This window comes from Oxyura jamaicensis, chromosome 7 (assembly GCF_011077185.1).
Source record: "Oxyura jamaicensis isolate SHBP4307 breed ruddy duck chromosome 7, BPBGC_Ojam_1.0, whole genome shotgun sequence".
Lineage (NCBI taxonomy): Eukaryota > Metazoa > Chordata > Aves > Anseriformes > Anatidae > Oxyura > Oxyura jamaicensis.
The window spans coordinates 21222922-21246168 of NC_048899.1; the positions used below are offsets into that span (position 1 = coordinate 21222922).

A 23247-nucleotide genomic window follows, 5' to 3' on the forward strand; every position below is an offset into this window, starting at 1 on the left:
GATACAGCTTCTAAACAAATTTAAGAATTTATTTTTTTCCCCTGCATCTTGCTTAAAGAAACCTCCATGCTAAATTGCACGTAATTTCAGCTGACTCACTTAAAAGGAAAACAATTAGTTCTCTTTGCTCTTTCACTGTATGCGAAACTATAAAATCCTAAAAGTTGCTTACTATAAGGTAGTCATTTAGAATATTAGTGGAATGGAAAGCAGCTCAGGCAGGGTGATGTGTGTTGGACCCAAGACTGAGCAAACAGTTACCAAAGCAAGGAGGAGCAAAAAGGTTTCCTGCATGCATAAGCAATACATTTAGATTGCATGATTTAAATGCAGGAAGATGAGTTTAACATTAATGGACTTTTTCAAAAGATGTGTTGCCTGATTAGTTTGTTTCTACTTGGTCCTTGCTGGCAGAGATTTATTTGTCTTTGCACTAGGTTTTAGGTATTCTGTTGCTATAATAAGGGCACAGAAGTGCCTTGTAAGGACAAGGAGAAACACTCTCAGGAGGGAAGAAGGACATAAGGCCAGCTTTGAAGGTTTGGGTCTCCAATGCTGTAACCAGGCACAGAGCCAAACATACAACAGATATCCAGTGTATCACATGTAGGGGTGACAATAGGTTTGTAATCCAGCCGTAACATCAGTTAATGACGTAATGAATTAGAGTAATCTGTATTTTTAAGAAATATTTTATGGAAATACTTCCTCTGAATTTCAAGGGTTTTAGTGTTTTCCTACAGGAGAATCTAATGAGTTACTTAGGAAAGGAAAGCACAGGCATTCATAGGTTTTCATTTTACGTGTGGTATCTATCTATCGTTGCGTGACAGTATTGCTATTTACGCTACTTTGTGTGACCGTATCATGGATATTTGGGTTCTGAGGCTCTCTCACCAAGTTATATCTGTTTTTTGGTCCTCCTCTGTGATTCAAACCATAGTTTACTGCCCCCCTTTGAGTAATTCCTGTAGCGTTAGACTAGGGATGCAGAGTAGTGCACCTTAAAGTACTACTGTAAAGTCAGCAGTAGTGCTTTTAAAGATTGCTTCTAGGTAAGCTGGTCCAGGATACAGTAATGAAGGTGAACGCACATTTAATACTGGAAAGTAATACAGTATGTATTTACAGTTAATATACTTACCACATTAGTTATATGGAGTAAAACTGATATTCATTATATATTGGAGCATACTCTGCTAAGGATCTGGGAGTTCTCTACGTGACATATGTTGAAAGTGTTATTGACATTACATCCCAGGGTGTTACTGGTGAATGGCATATCAATGCCTTTATGCCTGCTGTTAATTATGCTCAGTCTATGATTGCACGGTGCTGAGATGGTGCTACCTATACATACATTAAGTAGCATTTCTAGGCTTTGGAAGGAGGTGAAAACCATACTGATCAAGAACTGAGTGGAAGAAAAAAGCTGAGTAGCCACAAAAACGTATTGTAAATGTTGCAGGTCTTGTGAACTGTGTTCCAGACACAGTTTACAGAGACTTGATGCTGGTATTACTGTTTGGTTAAAAAGACCATACAATATAACACTACTTAGAGCGTAGTTCCTACTCTAATTACAATGGGAAAACTGCTCTTTAACATTGTTTGCAACATTTTGTGGAAACCTCTCTGTGCTTTTCAGGATAAGCAATGTAGGTGGTAATTTTATCATCTTGATGTAGAAACTGGAGAAGAATATAACGAGATTCATGCAAGTGAGGTCTCTGGTAAAGAAACTGCAATTAAATATATAGAATGAAAGAAGACTTTCAAGCTTTGATGCTGTGTAACAGTCTTGAACTTTTGATGATTTTGTGTCATTCTGCAGAGTGTAAGAACTGACAGTGTAGTGCAGATGTCTCCAGAAAGATGGTGTACTTTTTAACTGGAAAAAAAGTCTGTATTAAAGACTTTGTCCAACTTCTGTGTTCTGCTTGTGACATTAAAATTAGGACCTAAAGTGTTGTTGGTACCTTCAACAGGAAGGCCAAAGAATTACTTCTCTTGTGCAAACGCTCAAGAGAACGCTTCCTTTGCATTGGAATTGAGATGTTGTCTTAAAGCTGATACTCCTTCCCTACCCTCCAGGATTGTTTAAGGTGTCAGGCCTGTCTGCTTCCCTTCAGTCAGTTGTAAGGAATCCTTAAGGGGGACAATGGTAGTCTTCAGTTTCATGCCAAACATTTCTCCATCTAACTGCAGGTAGGAAAGTCCAGCATTGGATTCCAAAAGCTGAAATGATCCTGCATCTAGGAAAACAGCAACAACAAAAACTTGGTGTGTTGCATAGTATGGATTTGTAACGCAAATAATATATCTTTCTTTTCTTAAGCCCAAGTGAAATTCATTGAAAAATACTCTATACATTCTGCCTGTGATAGTTTGAACTGAAAACTTTAATTAGTTTGTAGGTCTTTTTATTATTATTTTATCTTTGTTCATTATTTTTTGCTCAGTCTCTGTGGATGTTATGTATTTTCATCATCAAATAACTTGCTGGCTATTTTTGTCAAACAAGAACCCTGAAACCATCACACTGGAGTGCTGAGCCTATCTGCCTATTCTGTCAACAGGATGAAAGTGAATCTCAAGCTTTTTTAATTACAAGGATAACATGTTCGCTCATCTAATAATGAAGATGGTTAGCAATTTTAAATTTTAATAATCAATTACTGAAAGTAATTCTCCATTAAACCACAAGAGAGCCATTAAATCTCAAAAGATGGAACATGCTGTATGTAACAGTAGCAAAATTTCTATTTTTAAATATCATTAGGGAATATCTGATTTTCATTTCTCTGCTTTTCTTTTACCTTTTTCCTCATGCAGACCATCTCATTTTCAGCAGGAAGACAGCACATGATCTTATAAATAATAAAAGAAAACCCTTGCAAGACTTGATCCAATGTGTGAAATATGTGCTAAGAATCTAATTTGTTTCAATCCAGCATATTTTGACTGAATAATAAGGAAAGTGACTAATTAATATCTTAATATGCTGAGGGCTGGGTGGCATGGTAAGCTTGCTATGCTCTCTTTTCACCTCAGGAGACCTGAGTTCAGATCTTATTGATATCGCAGGTGCTGAACGGAGTTTGGTGGCTTCTCTTGCTGCTGGTATAACTGCCATCGAATACCACCACCAAACTGAGTACAGTTGGCAGCTTCAATTATAAGCATGCTGAGAGCTGGAAAGCAGGAGCCTACAGCTCTGAGAAAGGTTGGGGTGCTTACATGAGGATGCTTCTTTCAGTGACAAGCAAGCTGGCAAACACACATTGATTGTTGTTTCCAGCAGAAATAAAACAACCCCAAAGTATTGAGGGCTAAAGAAGAAACAGATTAGTCTTGCCTTGGGTGCAAGAGAGCAGTTTTTCTTTCCAGGGCATTTAAAATTGAAAGCCAAATAAGTGATTTGGAATGGATTGTTGATAGTGTTGGAGTTACTTTAAAAAGTGTACTATTTAAGTACACAATGTAAAGTACAATAACTGTACCACTTGTCACTCTGTATGGGGAAAGGCCCTGAAACATTGGTATGAGTTTAAAAGAAAAAAAAAGGCTCTAGAATTATAAGCTGATACAATGATTAATTTCAAAAGGATACTTATTGTCAGCTGTTTTTATTACCAAGGAGTCACTGGGGCTACAGAGCACAGATCTTTCCAGCAGATCACCATGTGTATCAGCACACGTGAATTGCAGCTTGACTCCTTGGGCCCCCATCACTGAATTACCCCTGATGGCCTAGTGCTGCAACCATACGCAGCTTAAGGGCTCTTAACATTGGCTGGCATCAGTTCCCTGCCTTCAGAAGGGAAGGTTTGTCTCTCTGATGGCTTGGCTTAAAGCAGGATTTGATGACAGCAGAGGAAAATTTAGAAATTTAGCTGTCTCTTCAAGGGAGCAAAGATACCTTAGGAGCCAAAGCCTTGGTGGAAATAAGGTGGAATAAGGATTTCCTTTTTTTTTTTTTTTTTGAAACCATAGTTGTGTACCACTGACTTCTGGAAAATGCAGCCATGATAACATGATAAGTCAGATTTAGACGTTGAGGGAAGGAATTGTCTTAACATGGGACTTTTGAGAATCAGACTTAGGGCTGTTTTTATTGCATTGGTATATATTGGAGGTTGGAATTAGATGACCTTTAAGGTCCCTTAGAACCCAAACCATTCTATGATGTTGTTCTTAGCTTGTGTTTTTATTAATCAAGAAAAATTAATGACAAATTTCTGCCATTATGGTGCTCTCCAATTTCTTTTTCCAGAATGTCAGGTTACACACACATGTGAAGGCTTAAGTTAAGGCAATAACAATATGATTTTCAGCTTTTTGAAAGAGACTTTTTAATTTTTTATTTTTTTTTCTCCAAACCAATCTCAAGCTCTTTGGTAAGACATATAAGAAAACTGATGATATAGCTGCAAGGTTGAAGGTGGGAAAAAACAAGTTTTGGAAAACAAAGTCAGTTTTCCAGTCCAAAATAGGAGCAAAAAACCTCCAAAAATTAAATACAGGTTGAGAACAGTTGCTCTGAGCTTAACTTGATTATGTCCATCAATTAGGCAATTTGAAAGAAAAGGTGATTGGACCTGTGGAGCAAAGGGGAAGTATTAACAAGGAGAGGGTTGACAAGGTCACTAACCTTGTGGCACAGAGAAAGAGACAGGTAATTATCATTTGTGGATATTAAGGCAATATTTGGGGGTAGAAGTTTGGTGAGTAAATTGTATTATTCCACCAAACCATTTTCACTTTGTTACTACAGTTGTCACCATGGAGCTATGAATGGTAGTTTTTCATCTCTTATTTGCTTCTTCAGCTCTTCCTTATGTCAGGGCTGAGAAGTTAGATACAGAATGGCTCTTCTGTGAAAAATATTCTGCAGTAATAATAAGTATTTCTGTCCTCTTTATTGGTTTTCCATTCATATTGTGTCTCATGCTATTTGTTATGAACTAGATAGCTGAAACCATGGATAGCTTTGTACAAGGCATAAATACTCTTATGTTGTGTAGTTATGGCAATGAATTGCCAACTTCCGTCTTGACTGCTCCATGGTTAGTCTGCTTCCATTTCATAAAGGATAAATTGTGGGGTGCTTGCTTCCAGAGATGGGTTTTGCTTTAGACTTAGGGGGGTTCAAAGGCTACCAGCAGAATCTGCAATTGTGAATAAAATTCTTCTGAGGTGTGGTCTTCTGCCAGTATAAATTGTAATGGTTTGGTGAGATTTGAAGGTAGGCTGGGAGGTAACAGTCTAGGATATAGATGTTTGGGCATTTCTTTATCTTAAGAATGCGCACGCATTTGGAATGCTTCTGAAAGAGCCATACATGACCTAGAGGATTTGGAAAACTCCAAGGAGTCTGCTTTAAAGGAGGATCTGCAAGATGCCCTTGGGTTGCTAAAGGTGCTCTAAGAGTGAGTGAGGTAGCATTTCAGTGTCAGCCTCTGTCCTCTGGCAATTTCTGATGTATTTGGAGGCCTGGGGCTTTTGTGGAGCAGGTCTGCAGGTTGCTCATGTTTTGCAGCTTGAGGAGACTGCTTTTGACACTTGCTGGAGGAACAGTTTTTGGAGAGAAACTCTTACAGGAATAGCCTGCTAGAGGGGTTAAATCATCCCTTCTTTGAAATAAATCAAATGAAAGTTAGAGCAATTGTTCTCAGTTAGGAACAATTAAAATACCTGAAGAAGGGCTTAAGTTCTTGGAACTCGTCTGACTTCTCACCATTGTCAAATACTTAATTTTATGTATTTTGATTAAAGTGAGGTTTTCAAGAAAGGGTCATCTCTTCTGCTTGCAGTTGTAGAGCATCACAAGCACAATAGCATCAGTGTTAGGAATGAAGATGCATGAGTGCATCTGGAGACTCAGATCTTCTCCTGAGTGCTTAGTGTGGTGCACAAGCTCAGGGAATTTTGCTTCTGGACGTCTTGGCTAGCTGGTGACACTGTGATACCCTTAATGTGCCTAGAAGAAATATTGTATGGCGTTCTCAGTTTCTGTCTTTGCCTCAAGCTTCATTGTTTAACTGTTCTCATTTTCTCCTTTCTGAGATATTTTTCTCCTCTTTGGTGTATTTAGGTTTTACAGTTTGAGTAAAACTGGACTACTGAACTATTTCTGTCTGATTTTGAAGTCATATAGTGCTTTTCAAAATTTAAAATTCATTACATCTAATGTCATCTATCCTCCGTGCAATTTCCCTGCTGGCTCTGCTAACCTGGCTTGTGACACAACTGTTGCTATTTTTGATGTCCCCTCTCCTGTTCTGCTGTGCTTTCAGTGCTTTTGGCTGCTTCCTGCTTGTTGTAGGGTGAACATAATTTTCAGAAAAAAGCTTTAAAGCTTTTAAAGCTTTAAAGTGTGAGCTTACATGTCGCAATGGCAGGAAACCTCGCAATACTTTAGCTATCATGTGGATAGGCAGAAACACCACCAAGTTTATTACAGTTACACATCGATATGTGTTGTCCATCCCTTGGTAGTACAGTCACAGCATCTCCCCAGAGTTATTGGTTGTGCAAGCTCCCTTCTGACAGGCTGTGGGAGTGATTAAATGCTTGTTGATTGATGTCTGAAGTGAGATGTAGCTTTTGGCCAAGCAAATCAGGTGCCTGGGACAGCACAAGAAATGTGCTGCAGAGGGTTTCTCTCATGACATAGGTAAGCAGTGCATGTTCAGCCTAATTGCAGCAAAGTGCAGTGGAGTGGAAATGCAGGAGAAAGAAACGCTGCGCTGTTGCATCTCTGGTTCTTCTATCAACTAAACAGGGACAGACTTTTTGTCTAGGTGACAAGAAACTCTTCCACTATGAAGAAATAAACTTTCCTCTGCTGTTTGACTTCGACTGTGTCCCAAGAGATGGGATTATGTTCCGTGTAATAAAACCTGATAGCTGCGAAGAAAAAATATGACCAGAGTTGTGCAGAAAGAAAAATACAAAGTTATCTTGAAGAAGCTAAGAATTATCTAAGTGTGCAGGTCACAGTAGTGATAAATCTAACCCTTCTTACCATCCAATCGTAAACACAGTAACAAACCAAGAGTTTGGATAAAGAGAAAATCCGGTTGGGGATGTGCATGTGGGAGCAACCTGTTTTTGAGGGCGAGTTAAAAATCAGTTGTAACCATGTATAGTTTGGCTATGTGAATGAAATATTAGACATGGCAAAAGCTTACAAGCAAGCGGCAAGAAGGAGGGGGAGTCTGATGTTAGCAAAAGGAGGATTTAAGTAAATGCTTTGGAAAGCATGCGGTGCAGCTGTGGACTCCACAACATGCAACAATTAAAACCAAGGTGCTGAAAGCACTCCTGAGAGTCCTGCAGTGTCCTGTGTTGGCAGGTTGCTAAATCAGCTAGATCTGTTCCACTGCTAATATCTGATTCTGTACACAGGCTGGCCTCTCTAGGGGAAGAGGAGAGATGAAGGTTGCAGAGTATCAACCTGTTGGGCTTAAGTCTTGTTTAAAGTTACTCTTGGTGTTTAAAATTGGTGAGATGTGGGAAGGGCTTGTGCAAGTGTGCTGCCTTTCTCTTACAGGTCTCTGTGGTTGCTTCAGGGTGAATACTCTTCTGCTGTGGGCTTCACAGCAGCCAGCTGCTGCTGTTTGTGGAGTGGCTGCCCTGTGCTGGACAGTAATGATGGGTGGCAAGTGAGGGTGGAATAGTCTTGTAGTCTATCCTCCTGAAATGGCTGGTGTGCCGTCTTTGTCCTTCTCTGCAAGGCTGCTCTCAAAGAGTTCTCCCACTCTGTCCCCATGGCTGGGATTGCCTTGACCCAGGTGCTGCACCTTGGACTTTGACTTGTTAAACCTTGTTAGGTTCACATGGTCCCACTTCTCAAGCTTGTCCAGGTTTCCATAAATTTCCATTTTACATGGAAGTTCACATCTACTCTTTGTTTGCAGCTGAAATGCTCCTTGCTGCTCACTGCTCTCTTTCCTTGACCTGTCTCAATGCAGAGCCTCTTTAGCGCGATGCAGGTACTGTCCACCTGTGCTGTCCTCTGCTCCACCCTTCTCCTGCACGCTAGGATGGAGTCTGCCAACTGAATTATCCACCTTGTTGCTATCTTCTGCGGACAGTCCCCCTGCCTGTGAATTTTGGTGACATATAATGATTATGTTTTCTTCCCTATGTATCCAGCTGTTTTCTTTCACTTTTCTGTTTATTCCTGTTCTGGCCTGGTGTAGAAGGAGAAAGCACTTGTCTGCCTTGCTGCAATTTCTGTTTCTGTGGGGAAAAAAAAAAGCATAAACATGTCAATGGAGAACACAACAAAGGGAAATCAGAAACTGCATGAATGGATGGTGGATGAACTGGGGTACATTCAAATTCCACAACAAAGCTGAAGTTGCACATGCATTTAATTGTACTAACTTAAAGGTCTTGCTGAGCACTGATCCTACTAGATGCTCAATGGACATGAGGGTCCTTGAATTCTGCTTATACCACAAAGAAATTTTGGCTATGGTAGGACAAATTTGAGTAACACTTGGAGAGAAGGGCTGGTCTTGAGGTCCTGAGGTGAAAACCATCGCTGGGGATATGGGTTTCTTTGTTCTTTACCTTCATCCAGGACATCTGAATCTAGTCCTCATCGTTTCCACAGGAAGTGTATTAATTACTTTTTCACAGGACACCTGCTTACCTCCATTTCTATCTCATCTCAGAAGCAAGAGCTCTGGAGTATTCCTGTGCTACTAAGAAAATGGACAGTGCTGACTCTTACTTACAAGGAGGGGAAGGGCTGATTCCAAAGGGATTTGTGGAGCAGAAAGCTTTCTTGTCATTACTGTTGCCAGAGTTTGGGACAGCAAATGCTTTATTGCGTGACAGCTGCCCCTTGACTCCCCTCCCTTGGTGTGAGCAAGAAGCAATGGTGGTCATGGAGTGACCTAGAACTGATGACTGTTGTCATCTTCAGCATGAAAAAGAGGGGAGTTGCTTGTGGTGGCAAACTGCTTCACACCTGCAGTGCTTTCAGGCAGTTCTGGTGTGACATATACTCTGCTGAAGTCTGAATGTTAGTTGCTGGTCTAAACAACTGTAGCAGCCTTTCTGGGCTCTGTGTAATGGTGTGTCAGGCTCACTTACACGTTCTTGTGATTTGTTAAATAAAGCACTTAAAATCCCACAGCTTCTCCCCCACTCTGCCCCCCAGTTGAATGACTCTGAATAGAAAAAGATAGTACTGATTGTAATTTAAACTGCCTTCCTCTTCTGCCCTCATAGTATATGCTTAAGCTGCTGTGTGTTTTTCTCACTTCTTTCCTCTACCTCCCTCTGTTTTTCCTTTTCTTCCTGGCCCCCACCCCTCTCCAAGATTCTGGATTTAATAAATTTGTAACATTCTTGCTTCCTTTATTCAGACAAAGGTCCAATCTGCTGTGAAGGCACATAAAATTTCTGGGACATCTAAGTAAAACAGAAACAAATATCAAAAGTTTATTCCTTTCCGTGTCCTAATGAACTTCTCATTGTGTTTAGGTGTTCAGGAATCACCTCATGTTAGGTTTAAGTCATTCTTGACATTATATTTAACTAGAAGTACACTCCGGGTAGGTGTTTGTCTAACACACTTCAGGTCTTTCAGACAAGTTGCAAATTCAACTTCAGTAATTACCTCCTGACTTCCTAAAAGTAAGTAAATAAATAAATCTATTTGCCGTTTTCAGATGGAGAAGCTTCTCCTCATTTTCTTTCAAAAAATACTGCCTGGTGCTGCTGAGCGTTATGAAGCCCTTCCGTGTGCTCAGGTCCAGGCAGGTGTCGGCACAGACTCGCCAGTCCTCATTTCCGTGGCTCTCTGGTGACCTGTGCACCCCCTTGTGCTGAACACTTGCATGCACACAAATAATTCAAGGAGTTCTGGGTAATTTATAGCTGAATTTTGAATATCAGCTTGTAATAGCTTCTTTCATGATGAAAGCACTTCACACTTCACACCTCAGAGCATTTTTTGCTATTTGGCTCATGTTTCTTTTCTTTCTCTTCCTTCTCGTTTTGGTGGTTGGAAAGGGAATAAAAGACTACTTTGAAATATTTTTTTAGCTTACAATATTGCTACTTGGTATGTTTCTTCCAGTTCTTGGTCACGTGAACAACCATTGAATATATATATAAAGCATAAAATGTCATTCTTGCTTGGCTGTCGAATTCACTGAAATAGCAATTGTTGTTCTTCAGTGTTTCTCACCACTGAATTTCCTTCCACCACCCTGTTACAATTGGGTGTGTATATATATTTTTTGATTAGGCTTTTCCTGGAGGCTTGGTTGTGAGTGAGGAGAGGATGAAGTGTAAGGGAAGTGATAATGTTGCTTCATTCGCTTCAGTTTTGCATTTATAGATGGGCCTACCTAAGCAACAAGAAGCTTAATCTTAATTTTAAATTAATTCCTATATTGAGTATTTTTAAGCTGTGAGGCTAGTGATTAGGCCCTGAAATATGTGCACGAGAGTGTAGCTGTGTATCTCTCAGGAGCAGAGGGTTGGGGAGAGTCCACGTGGTGTTCTGGGACATGCTAAGGGGAGTACAGTTCATCTGAAGAACTTGATAAATGTTTCAGAACTTCTCTAACCCAGTTGGTCTAGTTTGTTTTCCCGCTTTGCTAATGAATTCCCTGTACGCTGCAGCCTTATAAATAAAACCAACCTCACCATAAGCTGAAACTAGCTCTCTCCTTAAAACCACACGGTACAATAAAATTTTACAGTAATACACCAGGAATAATCTTGAAGTTTGTAACCCATCCATGGAAACAGTGGAACCTAGTGAAACATTTGAAGACTACATCTCTTTCACCATAATAACAAAAAATAATAAAAAAGTCCAACCTAAAAACAGAACAACAAACCACACCAAACCTGTTGAATTGTGCGGTGTTGGTATTATGATTATTGGACATGCCTATTTTAAAATACACCTGCTACTTTTCAGCATGGTCATGGGAAGATATAACTTCTCACTTCCATGACTGCAGTTTTGTTAAAGTAAAACTTGCAAAACGCGCGATCACAATCTCTGGAAATGCAGCTTTAGCATTGTAGTGTGTACAATAATTAAATACAAAATGCAAGAGGTTGCCTTCTTGACTTTCAGATCATACTTTTGCCACATCCAAAATGAAACACAACTGCAGGGTACTAATAAAAGTAGGCATGACTAGGCAAGGTAATTTCCTCCTGCATTAATCTTAAATTCTTTAAGAGTCATCAGAGTTTTATTTTGCTGGTTCTGGTTTAAATGGCTGAGTTTAACAACACATTAAAACTTGCACTGGGGAGATCAATTTCAAGCAAATGCTCCCTTTGCAGTTGTGTCTGTATGAAGAAAAACAATCTTCTGTTGCTCAGAAACTCAGCGTACTGTAAAGAGCATTTGAAGAAGCCAAGTGACTCGTGTACATTTTAAAAGGCCTGGGTGCTTGATGTCCAGTCTTTTGTTAAAGGGAGTATAATTTTAACAGCAAGCACAGGACAGTGTTTCCTTCTGCTCTGAGACTTGCTGAGCGGAGAATGGATGAGTAGCTGTCAGGGAGCAGGTTGTAAGTAACCACAACCAAAGTCCTGCTGTGCAGCAGATCACTCACACAATTTTTTTTTCCTTCTAAGTGATAGTGTCTAGATCAGATCCATAAGAAATCAAACACCCTTTTAGTCTGCTTTGTAAATTTGCAGTTCTTCTCTTCTGGGCTCCCTTTTGCAGGACAGTGGTGGGGTAGGAAGGGCCCCAGTTTAATTTCCTGAATTTAAGGTAAATGATTAAATGAGATTTCTCCATTTCTGGTTTGTGTCACAGAGAAGATTATCTTATTCATCTGTGCTACGGTTGGAAAAAACTAAGGCAAGACTACCATGCAATCCTTGTTTATTTCTGTAATCCTAATGTGGATAATGCATATCCTAGTCAACAGACCAGAGGGCGAGACAACCCTGTTGTATGACTGTGGGCATCTTCTTATGCCTTGGCATTCAGAGATTCAGGTAGTGGAAAGCACAAGGAAAGAATGAATTGTTCTAAAGTCAATTATTCTTTCATTTAAACAGTCCTAGTGAAATCTTTGCAACTACTTAAATGGAGTAATAGCTTCTTGGGCATCCCTGCTCACCTCACACGTTCAGGTGGCTACAGGCAGTCTGTTTATCTAGTTTCTCTTAGGGTAATGCAGGGTCAAACTCTGTTTATTCTGTCCAGTTTCTCTTAGCATAATGCAGGGACAGTTTGGAGAGCTACAGTTAGGAGGTGGCCTTATATTTCTTGACTGGATTTCCCACAAAGTTAAATGTACTCCCCCCCCCCTTGAAATTGTAGAACTATTAGGAGAAGGAAGAAGAGAAAGTTCTTCAGGACCTATGAAATCCTATTCCCAAACGTTGTCTCCCGTCAGAACAATCTACCCACAATCTGCACCAGACACCATGGTAATTCTCATACTTCTGTTACCCCAAATGTGCCTGTGTTTCCTCCAGTTTCTCCTTTCTAGGAGCAGCAGGCATTGCCGCTGCCCGCCTCTAACATCCTTAGCAGCTGCAGCTGCTAATTTTTCAGTAACCACAAGAAGTCATCAGTGGATGTTTTCAGACAACTTCCAATATGCATATTAGGTAATTAAATTTACAATAAATGTCACTCCGTTATGCTAATGTTAAACATGCAACCCTTTCCTTGTCTTTCTATATTAAGCCTTTTCTAAACCGATGTGTCAATAACTAATTTTTTCCAGCTGTTCTAGATCAACAATTATTTTCTGATCTGTAATGTAAAAAAATGCTATCACCTCACTTATACTCTATGAAAAGAAAATGTAGCTTGTATAGAAGTCATGTTCTTGCATTTGATATCATATAACACTTCAAGATATAAGATAAATGCTTGTAACGTTTCTATTTTGGGCCATTCGAATCTGTCAAGCTGCAAGACCAACAAACCTTCAACATAGAAAAGAGTCTTAAGAGATGTTATTAAGAAGATATCTTGTACCCAAAAAATCTACTAATTGCAAGCAATAAAATTTCAAAAACATAACTTCTTTCTCTTCAAATGGCTCCTGGGGAAGGAAACTGTTCTTACTGGGAGTGCGGTGGCATCACCTCAAACTTTTCAATAAGTTCAGTCCTTTCAAAAGGCTTTTTCAGAGTTGTTTTTGCTTTTAGATTTGTTGTGTAGGACTGTGAGTTATTCTTATTTTACATAATCCTTAGGTCTTGTCTCCCAAACACAAGGATTTACCGCTTTTGCAAGCAGAGAATAATCTCTGTTTAATAATCTCTCTCATCATAATCTCATAGTAGAAACAATAATGCAACATTATTCAAAAACATTTTCCTGTGGCCTTTCTTGCTACAGAATAAATTTTACTGAACTACTAAGATTCAGAGACGACATACTCAGAACCGAGGAAGCTTTCCTTAATGAGAGACTGTGGTGGTGGAAGGATGATAATTCCCGTTACGGGGGAGCCAAGCCAGTCTCCTGCCTAAGCAAGCTTTATGCAGTTTTCTGTGTGTGACACATTCTTCTTGTCTCAAAAAAAAGAAAAACAGAAGAAAAATTGTTCTCCGTCTTGGTTGACTATTTGTGAAAAGCAATCTTAATCTGTTTTTCCTTTATGCCACAGTTCCTAACACATTGCCCGCTAGCATGTGCTTGGTAAAGTCCATGATAATCTTAGCAATGTAACTTCAGCAGTGGCAGTGGTGCACCCTAAAGATAGGAGAGCCTTCCTCCCTTATGGCAAACTTATGGATTTAAGCAGCAGCTGTGGTACAATTTCCTTTTCATCCATCAGGGAAATCTCCCTTATGTGGAACAGAAAAGGTAAGGGCAGGGCATTTAGCAGAATGATAACATAAAAATAATTGTTTGCACTTTTGTTGTACTTTAAATTGGTATTCCCTTTTGTGTGTGTACCTTGTGGATGCTCCAAAAGCCTGTCTCTATGTGGAGTGCATAACGTAGGATGTCACGTGTGTTTACCTATAGAAAATATGTATTATAACTTAAAGCCGTTGGATGTTTCAAGACTGTGTTGTAACACATGCATCAGAACAGAGCTAATGTAGGGTGTGCAACCTTTAAGCCTTGTCATTTCCTGACCTGTGAGTTCTTCCCAGCAGCCTCAGTGGCAAGCACTGCATCCCTGTTGGATTTCAAACTGATCAACCAAACAGGCTCAGCATTCTCTTATCATGTGTCCTTTTTGATGTTTTCATACATAACACGATCCCTATGTTTATAACAAACCAACTTTAAAATGAGCGTTGCTGCAGAGCCAATTTCTATCAACAAATTTGACTTGGGGAGTGAAATGTCTGCTGCCAAATGACTAAGCCCCACTTCTCATTGTTTACAACACAACTTCTGGCTATGCTTAAATTGGAACAGTGACAAGGTGATTACATGCGGTCATGATGTTTTAGGATAAGCAACACAGCATAATAGATTTTTGTGTAGAAAGGTGCTCAATGCCCTAGTTTTTCAATGTTAATATAATTTTAAGATGGGTATGTGCAGAGAAAACTGTCCCAAAGGAAAAGCTTTGTAAAAAGACATCGTTTCCTTTATTGTACTTATTTAGTATGCAGAGGAAGAAATTCGTTTCTCTTTTTCGCCTACCAGCTAGACTACAGAAAACTCTAGAATGTGGTGTTTTTGGGTTTTGTTGTTTTTCTCTAAATACGGCTTTTATTAGCTTTACCCAACCTTACAAGATGAGCTTACAAGGAAAGCATAGTACAAGTGCCATAGAACTTTATTGATTGTAACAAACAAACAAAACCAACTGCTTTTCTTGTTGCTGTGTCTGTTTTTGTTATTGGCTTGCTTTGAAGTGTTTTGAAAATTCCCATGACATAACCTCTCATTTCCAAAGCTTCCTAAAGGAAGCCCTATGACATAACAGAATTAACATGAAGTTAGTCATCCACAGGAGATTTGAGGTGAGGTTTAAGGTGCTTCCAAGTCCTCTGTATAGTCTACACAGTTGTGTTTGAGCTTGGAGGTATACATGCTCTTAGGAGTCACAGTACAGCTGTTATGAAATTGGGTGTAGCAAAACCTGATGTTTAGATGCCTCATTTGAAACATGAAACCTCTACTTAGGCTTCTCGGACTGATATTTACTGATAACATTAACCTTGAGATCTACCTGTCTGTTTTATGCAAAGAGACCTATTAGGCAACCATCTAAATTAGTCAATAGGAAACCATGAATATAAGCAGTATCTGAAACACTGCATTAAGTTTTCAATGCCTGAACTTCTATGTGGCATTTATAACCCTAAGTTATTTCTTGGTGTTTGATCCTTGAACTGTTTCTTTACAAAAGAGAGGTTATCGCTTTTCTGAAAGGAATTTTTGTCCACTGGTATGGAGGGTTCAGCAGAAGGAGCATCGATCAGACTGATAGAGACCCAAACCTCTATCATGTTCAAATGCGTCTCCTTCCCCATTGAGAGACCTCACTATCCCATAGTATACCTGGGCTGCTCTCCTCCTTTACAGGAAAGATGCCTTGGCCTGGAGGGAGCAAGCAGGACTCCTGCCAGGAACACTCTTCTAGGAACTGGAAATCTGTACTCTGCTTTCTGATCCAGTGACTGTTTAGGTATTTCACCCATTAACTGTTTCATACAGAATACATGGAATTTAGTTCATAAAAACAGCTTCACAATGGGCTGCATGATTAGAGCCGTTAAGTGTTCATAAATAAGATGCTTCTGGACATCGTTAGAATCAGGACAAGTAAGTCTTCATGGCTGAGAGACTTGTGATGAGCTACTTGAACTACAGGCTAAAAAAAAATGAAACCATATTGTCATTATGTCGTGCCTGTGCTAATCACTGCATCAGAAGAAAGCTAATACAGTTAGACTGCTGCTGGTATCTGAGATGCCTTGGGAAACTTATGGACTTACTGGCTTAAGTGTAGTCTGTGTCAAAATATAGATATTTTTGTCCTGTTTCAAACAGCCTATGGTATTTGAGAGATCTGTGTTTAGCCAGAAAGTAGTACTATGGGAAGCCTTCACCATAGAAGTTGCAGCTGGAAACAAGACAAAATGCTCAGGAATCCTGCAGAAGTACCTACTGCAACTGGACTCCATTCCTGGGCACATTTTGGACATCTATGGAATTAAGCAAGCATCTAGAGGATGGTATTTTTAGATTTCTGAACATAAATCTCCCCCGTCCCCTTGATATATATATATATATATTTCCTCTGTGAGTGATTCCATGTTAGTGGAAGGGAAAGTGGTAGGCCAGGATTACTGGCAGATGGCTGAATTGCTCCCTGGGGAAGTTGGAAATATGGATTTGAACCTCCTCAGACAGCAGAGGAAAAGAGGAAATTGATACCTTACCACAATTTAATAATGCACTTGAGCATCCACTCAGAAGCGCCTACTGGGAGTGCCTGTGTTGCACTGCAGATGTCTCTGTGGTGCAACTTGCAGTTTTGCTCCTCGATTGTCTAAACTGAGGTCCTTCTGGATTGACTGTGAACGCAAATTTTCCTCTGGGTGGGCCTTTCCAAGGGAACCTTGCTGAAAACCTTAATCCAATCTGCAGTCTGATCACAGCCACGTGTGTCTGGACATCAGAAGACCCAGGGGACTGACCTGCAACTCATGAGCAGCTAAAATGCCTGGATTATGATACCTGTGATGTCCTGCTAAATTCTAGTATTTTCTTATCTGTGAATATGCTTACCTAGGTGGCTTGTAGACAGATCAGTCACTCTGTTTTCTAGCCTGGTCTATGTTCATCTTATGTTGAAAAGTCCTTCCATGCAGACCATGCAGGTTCTCCTTCTTCAATACTTTAGTGTAACAGAATTATAACGTAGCCTGAAGTTCAGTTCATAGAGCAAAAAAAAATATTTTCAACATCGTATCATTGTTGTGTATTTTGCTCCCTTTTGTGTATTTTGCTCACTTCTGAGCTCTTTAGAGCACAGTCAGTTCTCTGCTATGTGTCTAGAAAGGACTGCACATGATGGGGGCTTCTGCCTCCCTGGCATTTGGGTGCTATTTTGATAGAGTTAATGTTGTAGTTTCATTTGCAGTGAGCATGGGAGGAACTGCATTGTAGATTTACGGTAAACATAATCTTAAGCACTTAATGATAAGAAATGTAAGCTTTCTATTATATTTTGTTACTACAGTGACATATACAAATACAGTTTTCTCACGCTGAAATCATATCAGCTAAAATCATGTCATTTGTATATATTTTCAGGATGGCCTCTTTTAATTTTTTTGTTAAATCAAAGGTGGAAATTATGATAAAGTAAGCTTCAACTGTCTTTGTTTTAGTTCCCTAGTACTGTATGAAGCACTCATTCAGGCAATAGCTATAAATACATAGTGGCAGACAAGCAGTACAAATGAACTGAAAGCTATATATATGAGAAAGAAAGAGGTTTTTGCACTGGTTAAAGTGAAAAAAGGAATGTTTTCCTTTGATATCAAAATACAGCTTGATTGAAGATATGCACAGGCGTACAAGCACACACAATTACTGCTTAAGCTTATGAAAATGTAGCTCTTAATATCTGTTCTAACCTCCATTAAGAATATTATAGAGCTGCAGTCTGCATCTATATTGGTTATTTAACAGTGATAGTGCATATTGTAATTGATCTAGATAAAGATGTTAGCATAAAGTATGGCAGATGTGCTTAAACCTTATGTCCCTATGTAGTCATATTGGCCAATGATGGCTTAATTTTCCCTGAGATAAAATGTGCAGCTCCACGCTGTAGCTTGGTGCATCTCTTAAAAGAAAAAATAAAAATTCCTGTGCATCTTTATTTAAAGTGACAGAGTTATTATCAAAGAATACAGATAATTAAGTGCTGAAACTGAAAACCATCTCAGTGAAGAATTCTGCTGATTTTGTGTGTGTGATTGTTTACAGATTTTGTTCTCCATTTGCTCCCAAAGAATACACTTAAACACTCAATCAATGAATAACCTACAGCAGTTTGTTGTAGATTCAATAATGGGGAATGGTGCATTGTACCAGGATAGTCAGATATACCCATAGGGAGTGTCAGTGGTCAAAATGCTTCCATTGCCAGAAGGTAGTCTGAAAATGGTCTAGAAATTCAATACAGCATTGACCCTACATTGTATACATGATCTGCAGTCAGTTTCTCAAGCTTACTTGAAGTTTAAAAAACAGCCATTTTAATTCTATCGTTCAAAATATATATAAATATATATATTCTGGATTAAAACTCTCTCTTTTTCTAAAACGGTAAGTTTGAGGGTTTTTTTCTTTCTTTCTGTGCATGCGTGGTATTGTTTTATTTTACTACAAGCAGGTCTTATGACAGCTTTCTGAAAATACACTTTAAGAACATTTATTCTCCCATTGTGAGATATCTCTACCTGGTCTGTCTCCAATACCAAATGTTTTTGAAATGCACAGTGATGCCAAATTACCAGCAATATGTCTGTTGCTAGATTTAGTGAAAAGCTTTTAACTCCTGATATGAGGAGGTGTCTTAAGCTCTGAAGTTCACAATTCTGTCCATTAATAATACAGAAGTTTGCTTGAATTCAAAATATTTAAATATGTGTCTGAATGCAATAAAAAAATAAATAAATTGAAAATTACATTATACTTTTTCATTTGCTTACCGGAGTACACAGAATTAAAAATGTTTTCTAGCTGGTAACAGAAAACTAAAACAATTTCTATTTGTGCATATTTTTATTGCTTGTTTTTAGAAGAGGCAGCAATAAGGTGAATAATGCTGCCTGGTATCCTGCTTGCTCCCAGTGCCCAAATCGGTCCAAGGCTGCGTGCGAGTTGTTCAACAAAACAAAAATTTTCTGCTGACTAATGAGTCTCTGACTTCCTCCAGTCTACCAAACGTTCTAGGTAAGTCAGACATATTTCTTTTATAGTGTGGTTCTTATTTCCTAAATTGCCAGTGAATTTCATGTTGAAGAAAGCAAAATAGTATGTTGCATTACCCTGTGCTTCAGATTGATGCATATTAAAGAGAGCGTTACTACTAAATACTTAGCAAAACAGTCATTAAGCTAAGTGCCTAGAGTTACACATATGACCATAAAGTGAGATTACACCACAAGCAATTTTTATGGCAGGATATTTATGGTGTTGCAGGCCGGTTTTCAGAAAAGAGAGCACAAATCTACTGTTTGTAGTGGAAGTCCAATTGTTTTTATTAAAATAGCAACCATCAATTTATTGGTTTGATTCAAGTGTTAACAAAGACCTTTCTCCTTTGAGTCTTCTTCCATGAGATTTCAACTGTATCCTATTTAGCAGATGCAAATGTTTCCTAAAAGCAAGAGAGCAAAATAACCTTTCAGCTTTTTCTGAAGCCTAGAAGTGTTTTGTTTTGCCAGCTGTCTATGGAAGTTCAGTGCATAAAAGGTTAGGAGCCTGACTTTTTTTTCTGTCTTGTATATCTTTGAAAAATTGGTTTATGGCGAGTCATACATCATGTAGCTAAGACATATGGGAATAGTTAAAGATTAAGGTAAATAGACAAATTGAACTGCTTTAAATCATTTTTCCCTGTTTCACTTTTATGAAAGAGCTTATGAACAAAAGTTGACATTAAGCAATCACAATAGGCTATTCTATATATTTTAGACAGTGGTAAAGACTTTAGTGTCAGAAAGTGTTGCATCACTGATAGTTATATCAATTTGATTGGTGTCCAAGTTTTAAAAATGTTACTTTGTCAAGTCATAACCTTTTCTGAGTCTTTCATTTGTCATTGTTTTGATGATTATATCTTAAAAAAAAAAAGGGGGGGGGGGGGCAGGCGGGAATGTTCTTTGCATCAAGAATCATATCATGTTTTCTAAGACTTATCAGTTGCCTTGATAAAATTAGGGATTTTGTCATTCTTATGTAATATGATTGCTTAGATGTTTGAGTTTAATTTTTTTTTTTTGTTTTAAATACAAAGATTAACAATTTCACCCAAGGAAAGTAGGTTAGAAAATGCACCTTCATGACGTGTCAGAATATACTTTTACAAGCCAAAATACAAATGAGAAGATTTTTGTCATACATTGTCACCGTACTCTGGCTGTTATACTTAATTGTGATACTATTGCTGGAAGCCTTAAGACCAAAGGGGAAAAAAAAAGTCATCTGACAAAGCAAGGTAATTCAAAATTTGAACTTGATGTAAGCAGACATGTTTTTTGTTTGTCTTGACGGGTCCAACAAAATATGGATATTCTGTGAATCCCGAATGATAACTAACAGGGAATGGATCTGTTTTGCCTATTTGTGTGCTTTGAGTACTTGGCATGAACTTAAGAAATGAGAAATAATAGGTGTTTCTACTAAAAATGTCATATGTCATTTAAAGTTTTGTTTCCTTTACTTTGTGATTTTAGAGGAATCACTTGTGTTGTCATTTTGAAGAGCTGGGAGCTGGGGTTGGTGTTCATGATGTTTTGAAGATGAATTGACTATTGTCTAAATATTTCTGTGTATTACAGGAAGCTCAGGGGGGAGGGGAAAGGGAAGGGGAAAATAACCAAGCTGTTGGTAGGAATTTCATATCCTTGGGGACAGTTTAGCCAAACAATCCTAAACAGATTAAAACACTGGACTTTTCCAAAATGGAGGCTAAATATAATGATGATGGTCTTGATGCTTTTACAACTGTGGTGGGTAATGTGATTACATAGCTACATGAAGTTTTACTTCTTTGCAATACTTATTTCTTATTTGATTGTAAGGAGATCATTGCCAGTTTTAGGCCTTGTGTTTTTGTCTATTACTTGGCTGGTAACTAATTACTAATCAGTTTTGGTTTTGCTGTATGCAATAATACCAAATACACTGATAGTTTCTCTTATCCTTTTGCAAATAAGAAGTTTATATCAATCTCTATGTAAAGAAAAACTTCTGAGTATCTATCTGTTGCAAAAGGTCATTTGATTTCCAATACAGATGATGGATTTAAAAAAAAAAAAAAGAATACAATTTAATACTGGAAATATTCTTCTCTGTAGAAAGGTAATAATGTTACTTGGTAGCTGTTTTACATGGGATGCTTAGTGTTTTGAATTAAGGGATTTATTTCAAATGTTTTTGTAAAAATGCATCAGTAAAGCAGATGCTGATTATTTTCAGTACTGTGGGTATTAGTGCAGCTCGTAGTCTCTTTGGTAGGAAAATGTTTGTTTCCTGAAATCTATTGCTACCTTTACTGTTTATCACATCAGCTCAAAATAAGGCAACCAATGAGAACCCTAAAATAATCAAATAATTCTTAACTGAGTTAAATTCTCTAAATTGACGTAGAAATGGCTCTTTGTAAGAAGTGAATATTAAAATGAATCTCTAAAAAATAATTTTCTAGGACAATTTTCTTTATTAACATAGACTATTGAACTACATGAGAATGTTTTATGTTATAAAGATGTGTTGGCGTTTTTTTCTGGTAAGGCAACTTTTCTCCCTCTTTTCCTCTTAATTTTGGCTGCGGAGAGTGACAGTAAGCTTAGCATGACACGACTGCAGCTCGAGTCAGGCAAGGGAGCTTTGCCACTTCAATCACAAGAGGGAGCTGTTGGAGCTAAAACTACAAGAAACGTGCGCTTACACATCGCTGTTTTAATCAATACTGCTCAGTTCTAAATATTTAATGAAACACATTAACAATTATTAGTTTCCACCATCACACCCTATGACTACCACTGACATGCATTTTCTAAGAGAAGTATGAAAACAATAATTAGAGTGAATAAACCTATACATTGGCTGTAATGTATTTGGCGTGTGTGTGGGAACAACAGCCAATCTTTTCTCCTTATGTTGGTGACAAGCTTAAATCTGCTTCAAAGAAAACAGTCTTGTCAAGCAGTGAGACGTTACTTTCGTTATAAAAACCTTTGTTACTCATTTACATTGTTTTGCATCAAAAGTCTGTGGGTCCAACTTTTCTAGTGGCTCTGGTAAGAAACTGAGCTCACACATGAATGTCATATGGTGAAGAATGTCAGTTTATATGAAAATTGAAGAATTATCTGTTTTCCCCCTGCAGTTATGCACAAAGGCATCATTGTCAGTTGCCTTTCTTAGACCTTCCCTGCAGGCATGATCAGACTCAAGCAGACAGCTATTTTCCTTTAATTTTCCACAGCAAGCCAGTAATGCTTATGATTATTGTGAAGTCAGGAAAAGTTTAGTTTCATCAAGTGACATGTAGTGTTGCAATTAGTTACTTAAGCACTTCTTATAAAATTTTCTGCTACGGTATCTAGCTTGTCAGATGCAGCTAAATATTAGCATCTCGTATTAAACAGGAGGGTAAAAACTCCTAGCAGAAAGCACAGCTGACAGCTCTCAACATGAGCTGAATGATCACTCACAATTGTAATCGATTCTGTAAGTACTGAACACAAACCCCCAGGCAATTGAGGAAAATAGGATGATGAAGGACTGCAAACTAATACGTTACACATCTTCATTGATTAGTCATTGATTAACCATTATTTTCCTGAATGACAAACAGCTAGCGGTAAAGTAACTGAAGCTGATGATTTATTTACATGTTAGACAGAAGATGACTTCTTTATTCAGCTGATCGTGAGCTAATGTAAAATCAGAAGACAGCAACAGTTTAAGAGTAAAGGCAGGTTTATAATCTTTTCTGACAGCATTCCTAGATTCAAAACGTTTTTACCGGGAAGAAACTTAATTAGGCTTTCAAGCAATGCATAAAATTCAAATGTGGATCATCTACACAGTACCTGTAGTATAACTACATTTAAAGAGAAGATCATTTTATAGACTTGGTATTTACAAGAATATTGATCAGTGTTTATTGAACTTTTAATTTAATTCTCTGTTTTGTTCAGTGCCTTATTGGCAATTAAACATAGCTGCAGAAATGGCAGAATAACGGTTTGTAATACACCTACTGTCTTTATTATTCTGAAAGATACATCCAAACCTTAGCTATGAACACCCCATGGAATTAAGAAATGCATAATTAGGAAGCAGTCTACACATCTGGAGATCATATTTTCCTTTACTACATATCAAACACCTAATTAAAATCAGCTCCTACCAATACACTGCAAAGTAAAACTGACTGCATTAGAAGGTGGTAGGGCAGGGGGGTGGGGGTGAGCTTGCCAGTCCAGTAGACCTATGTTGAAAGTCCAGTTGACCTTTTCCCCTTCTGTTTTCTTTTGTACCCTTCCCCC

The 23247-nt window shown here is 38.4% G+C and overlaps 1 long non-coding RNA gene across 1 annotated transcript in view; it reads left to right on the plus strand.

Moving 5' to 3' along the window:
• Positions 1 to 23247, plus strand: part of LOC118169846 — a 50520-nt gene that overhangs the window by 16763 nt on the left and 10510 nt on the right. The window contains exon 2 of the long non-coding RNA XR_004752308.1: positions 18763 to 18916. This is a non-coding gene — a long non-coding RNA (uncharacterized LOC118169846). The remainder of the gene's footprint in view (positions 1 to 18762; positions 18917 to 23247) is intronic.